At 43.1% G+C, this 6539-nt stretch overlaps 1 pseudogene across 1 annotated transcript; it reads left to right on the forward strand.

Annotated features, from left to right (window-relative positions):
• The first annotated feature begins 292 nt into the window (after positions 1–292).
• On the forward strand, positions 293–2727 carry LOC308494839 (dnaJ homolog subfamily B member 6-like; annotated as a pseudogene). Its single transcript has 2 exons — positions 293–561; positions 2258–2727. The product of its transcript is annotated as a dnaJ homolog subfamily B member 6-like (transcript).
• The last annotated feature ends 3812 nt before the right edge of the window (positions 2728–6539 follow it).

The following is a 6539-nucleotide window of genomic DNA, read 5'->3' on the forward strand; positions in this document are numbered from 1 at the left end:
TTTTTTGGTTTTGCTTTGTTTTTATATCTTTGATATCTTTGCCTGTGTTGAGTGTGGGTTATCGGTTGTTTTTACATGCGAATGTATTTGGTTTTCTCTTTCTTGTTGTTGTTGTTGTGCTTGGTGATTTGCTTTGTTCTGAAATTCCCCTACACCAGGGCCCAGCTTAAGAGGCATGAGGCCACTGTCGCCAGTGCTGCCACGCAGGAGCCGAGGAGACCGGGCCGCCACCCCGCTGTGCCTTCCCGCTGCTGGTCCCGTGTCCACGAAGTCATCCCAACAACAGTTAAACATGGTGGATTACTATGAAGTCCTAGGGATGCAGAGACACACCTCAGCCGAGGACATCAAAAAGGGATATCGGAAACTGGCACTGAAGTGGCATCCAGATAAAAATCCTGAGAATAAAGAAGAAGCAGAGAAAAAATTCAAACAAGTCGCTGAGTCATATGAGGTGCTGTCAAATGCTAAAAAACGGGACATCTATGACAAATACGGCAAAGAAAGATTAAATGGTGGAGGCGGAGGTGGAAGTCATTTTGACAGGCCTTTTGAGTTCGGCTTCTGTCACACAGAGGACCCTGCTCGCTGCGCCATTTGTCATGCGGGACGTCCGGCGGGGTCTCTGGTCCCGCTCCCCACATAAGAATGCAGGACATGGTGAGGCAAAAAAGGAACACCCATGGAACCATAAGTAGGGGAGTCATATCACTATATTCTCGCCGGCGGCATCTGCCTCTCTGCAGTCCCGCTCTTGCTAGCCTCCATTTTTTCTGCTAGCATAGCCACAGCAGTTATATTAGTGGCCAATGGCTTACGGATTACAGCTGACGGCCAACTAGCCACAGCTGCTGGCCATCTGATCACAGTTGATGGCCATTTACTACCCGAGCCAGCACCTTTCTATGTGAGGCCGAGAGCCTGGAAACTGTTTTGGGGGGCTTTGTCCCCACAGGCATTTACTACCCGAGCCAACACCTTTCTATGTGAGGCCGAGAGCCTGGAAACTGCTTTTTGGGGCTTTGTCCCCACACTCAACCCCTACAGGTTCTCGCCTCACAATCTACGTGACAAGCGTCTTCCGCGAGGGGCCCTGTGCGAGGAGCCTGGAGGCGAATGCAATATCCTGGACACAGCCAGGCTCTCTGAGCACAGCCAGGGTTTCTCAGGGCACCACCCCAGTACTTCTGGGCACAGCCAGACTTCCTGGGCTTCTTAGGGTACCACCTGTCTCCCCGGGCACAGCCAGGGCTCTTAGGGCACTGCCACTCTCTCTGGGCACAGCCAGACTTCCTGGATACAGCCAAGGCCTCTCAGGGCACTGTTACTCTCTCTGGACACAGCCAGGGTTCTCAGGGCACTGCCACTCTCTCTCTGGGCCTCTCGGGGTACCATGCTGGAACAATAGCGTCTCACAGTCAAGGTTCTTACATATTCTCGATGGCGGCCAGTCAAGACACAAAAGCAAACATCCACCAGTTCCACCACACGGTGATATGTTCCCAAACAATCAAGTAGTCCATTAAATTGGGGATGGAAGGCAATTCCCCATAATCCATAGTCATTTGCCAGGGATGTCCTGGGGATGACGGACGACCTTGACCTCACCCTCATCTCCCACAGCGGACTCAGCAAGTGTTTCCTCCTGGGACAAGTCCTGCATCCAGGCAGCCTCAACAAGCACTTTCCAGCCCACAGGGTGTCAACAACCTTCACTTTCTCCCGCCTCTGCTGATTGGGGAACCGTCCATGTCTTTCCACCACAGGGGTCCAGCTCTCCGGCAGCTGCTCCTCCTGTTCTTCCTGAGACCGAGTGTTCATATGCACAAACTGCTTCACTGCCCTTCGGAAAGCTTTTGCCAGCACTGTATCTTGCCGATAATGCCATGTGTCATGCAGGGTGTCATGCAGGTGTCCGGCGGGGTCTCTGCTCCCGCTCCCCACATAAGAATGCAGGACATGGTGAGGCCAAAAAGGAACACCCACGGAGCCATAAGTAGGGGAGTCATATCACTATATTCTCACCAGCGGCATCCACCTCTCTGCAATCCCGCTCTTGCTAGCCTTCATTTTTTCTGGTAGCGTAGCCACAGCAGTTATATTAGTGGCCAATAGCTTACGGGTTACAGCTGACGGCCAACTAGCCACAGCTGATGGCCATCTGATCACAGTTAATGGCCATTTACTACCCGAGTCAGCATCTTTCTCTGTGAGGCCAAGAGCCTGGAAACTGCTTTTTGGGGCTTTGTCCCCATAGCTTCACATTCTGGAACCCAGATGACGTCTTCAGGGAATTTTTCGGTTGAAGGGACCCGTTTTCATTCGACTTCTTCGATGACCCATTTGAGGACTTCTTTGGCAACTGGAGGGGCCCCCATGGGAACAGGAGCCGAGGCACAGGGTCATTCTTCTGCGCCTTCACTGGGTTCCCATTGTTTCAAGGAGGGTTTCCTTCTTTTGATACAGGTTTCCTTCTTTTGATTCACTTCCCTCGGGTCACTGGGTCACGGGAGCCTCACTTCATTCTCTTCCACGGCGTTTGGTGGGAGTGGGATGGGCAACTTCAAATCCATATCAACGTCCACGAAGATGGTTAACTGCAGAAAAATCACCACAAAGAGAACTGTCGAGAATGGTCAAGAAAGAGTAGAAGTTGAAGCAAACGGCCAGTTAAAGTCCTTAACAATAAATGGTAAAGAGCAGCTGCTTCGCTTGGATAACAAGTAACTCAACACGCACATAACAGAGGTGTTAACTGTAACGCCCTGTGAGGACTAACAGGAACAGTTTGTGAAGATTTCAGACGAACTCGACTTTCAGTATAACATACCTGATCTAAAGTATTTATACCCAGTTCGGAGCCCTGTTGTCATAGACGTTTGATTTATCGTGGAACCACATGATAGGACCATTTTTTGTCTTTAAAATTGTTGTAAATCTCTGTATGCACTTTGCTTTCTTCTGAATAGTAACCCAAGGTGGCTGTGACTTCCGTCCACTAACAACAGCTCGGACCTGCTTTCCACTGTGTCTGAGACGTGAGTCAAGTGGTGTCTCCTGCTGTGCAGTTAGCATTGCCAGCCGACTCTTCACCAAAATAATTTCAGTTGTTTCCAGTATTTAGTAATGAAAGATATTAATGCATTAATGGTAATACATTTCTGATTGAATATAAATTGAGGATGTTTTCTAGTTGTGCATGAATGCTGGCAACGTAGTAAGTTTTCACAATTGTTTAAATATGTAATGTTAAGCTTAGGTTTAAAAAGTAAAGTTGGTAAACAGGGTCTTTGTCATTTGCTTAAAAAAAAAAGAAAAGAAAAGTAATGCGAATGTGTTTGGTGCATTCTTCCCTGAGTGGGACCTATAAAATTAAAAAAAAAGAGAGAGGAAAGAGATTCAACACACCCAATGGCCAATTCCAGATGAAACCAGACGAAACCAGAGTACTACTGGGTTTGATCTACAAGTGACCCACCCAGAGGGAATTCTACACAGGCACAAGAGCCCATAGAGGCCAAACTTCATTTAAGTGGTCAGCCCTCATGCAGCAGAATATCCTGCTGGGGGCAGAGCGAAGTCTCACAACTAGTCAGCCTAGGAGTCAATGCCACCTACTCACAAGCTAAAAGCAATTAAAGATCTTCTTTAACAGGACAATATACACAACACAAGAGTCACTTTTAGAGCACACGCAGAGAAGAACGAAATAGTGCAAGTCAAATATAAACGACACATACTACGTAAGATAACCCAGCAAGAACTAAGAACTCTAGGGGATCTACATACTACTAAGCAAACACAGAGAATCAGCCAGAATGGAGAAACAAAGAAACATGTCCCAAATAAAAAAACAGAAGAAACCTCCAGAATTGGTATCAAATGAAATAGAGGTAACCAACCTATCAGAGACAGAGTTCAGAACACTAATGATAAGAATGTTTAATAAGCTTAGTGATGAAATAAAGAAAGATAGAAAATTCAAAATGAACAACCAGTTAGAACTAAAGAATACAATTACTGAAATAAAGAACTCACTTGAAGGAATTACCAGCAGGTTAGATGAAGCAGAGGATTGAATTAGCGACTTAGATGACAACTTAGCAGAGATAACCAAAATAGAACAACAAAAAGAAAAAAAAAAAACGATGAAGATGGTTTAAAAGACCTCTGGGATAACCTCAAGCGCAACAACATGCGCCTCATAAATACCAGAAGGTGAAGAGAGAAAGCAAGGAATTGAGAACATATTTGAAGTAATAATGTCTGAAAACTTCCCTAACCTGGTGAAGGAAACCAACATATAAGCCCAGGAAGTGCAGAGAGTTCCAACCAGGATAAACCCAAACAGGTCCACACCAAGACACATTATAGTCAAAATGGCATAGGTTAAAGATGAAGAGAGAATCCTAAAAGCAGCAAGAGAAAGACAGAGGGTTACATACAAGGGAACTCATATAAGACTATCAAATGACTTTTCTACAGAAACATTGCAGGCCCAGAAGGAGTGGCAGGAGATACTGAAAGTGATGGAAAACAAAGGCGTACAACCTAGATAGCTTTATCCAGCAAGACTATCATTTAAAATTGAAGGAGAGATGAATAGCTTTCAGAAAAGAAAAAGCTAAAATAATTTATTACCACCAAACCAGCATTGCAGGAAGTATGAAAAGGACTTCTGTAAACGGAAGAAAGATGAAAAAAATATAACTACAAATTTATAAAAATGGCAATAACTATGTACCTATCCATAATCACTTTAAATGTAAATGGATTTAATGATCCAATCAAGAGACATAGGGTACAGTGTGAGAGATATAAATGATAAACGTCTAAGTATTACTTTGTCGTGTGCACCTGAAACAAAAAAGAAAAAAGAAAAAAGAAAAAAAACAGAGAGACATAGGGTGGCTGAGTGGATAAGGAAGCAAGACCCTTGTATATGCTGCTTAGAAGAGACTCACCTCATTGTGAGAGGAGAAAAATCTGACAGGATTTCTTTATCTTACATAGGCTTGCTCTTTCAAAATGAATAGCTGATTGAAACAACAAAAAAAAAGAAGAGACTCACCTCAGATCAAAAGACACACACAGGCTGAAAGTCAAGGGTTGGAGTAAGACATTTCATGCAAATGGAAATGAGAAAAAAGCTGGAGTTGCAATACTTATGTCTGACAAAATAGACTTTAAAATAAAGAATATATTAAAAGACAAAAATGGCCACTGTATAATAATAAAGAGATCGATCTGACAAGAGGACATAACCCTAGTAAACATTTATGCACCCAACATAGGAGTACCTAAATATATAAAACAGATATTGACTCTCATAAAGACGAGATCAACAGTAACACTATCATAGTAGGGGACTTTAAGTCACCTCTGACAACAAGAGACAGGTCCTCCAGACAGAAAATCAATATGGAAACAACAGCCTTAAATGACACATTGGACCACTTGGATTTAATCGATGTTTTCACAGCATTTCACCCCAAAGCTGCAGAATACACGTTCTCCTCAAGCAAACATGGAACATTTTCCAAGATAGACCATATGTTGGGCGACAAAACAACTCTTGATAAGTTTAAGAAAATTGAAATCATACCAACTGTCTTCTCTGACCACAGTGCTATGAAATTAGAAATGACCTACAGGAAAAAAACTGGAAGACACACCAATCATGGAGGCTGAATACCATGTTACTAAATAATGAATGGGTCAACCAGGAGATCAAGGAAGAAATCAAAAGATGTCTCAAGACGAATGAAAATGAAAACACAATGACCCAAAATCTATGGGATGCTGTGACAGCAGACCTCAGAGGGAAATTCATAGCATTGCAGGCCTACCTAAAGAAACAGGAAAAATCATTAATCAACAATTCATCTTCACACTTAAGGGACCTGGAAAAAGAACAGCAAAATAAGCCAAAGGCAGTACAAGGAAGGAGATAAGAAAGATCAGAGTGGAAATAAATGAAATAGAAACCAGGAATACAATACGAAATTTCAATGAATCCAAAAGTTGTTTCTTAGAGAAGGTAAACAAATTCGACAAACCTTTAGCCAGACTCATTAAAAAAAGAGAGGATCCAAATTAATGAAATCAGAAGTGAAAGAGGAGAAGTGACAACAGACAGCACACAATACAAAAAAAATTAAGAAATTACTATGAGCAACTATATGCCAACAAGTTTGACAATCTAGAAGAAATGGACAATTTTTCTGAAGCATAAAACCTTCCAAGGCTAACTCAAGAAGGAACAGAAAACCGGAATAGACTCATTACCACCAGTGATATTGAATCAGTAATCAGCAATATGCCAACAAACAAAAGCCCTGGACCAAATGGCTACAGGTGAATTTAACAAAACATTCAAAAAATTATCACCTATTCTCCTCAAGATCTTCCAAAAAATCCATTAGGAAGGAAGGCTCCCAAACACTTTTTACGATGCCAATGTCACCATGATCCCAAAATCGGACAAAGACACCACAAAAAAAGAAAACTACAAACACGACAGGGCTGTCCCCTATCAC

The sequence above is a fragment of the Rhinolophus hipposideros genome (assembly GCF_964194185.1).
Source record: "Rhinolophus hipposideros genome assembly, chromosome: X".
Classification (NCBI taxonomy): domain Eukaryota; kingdom Metazoa; phylum Chordata; class Mammalia; order Chiroptera; family Rhinolophidae; genus Rhinolophus; species Rhinolophus hipposideros.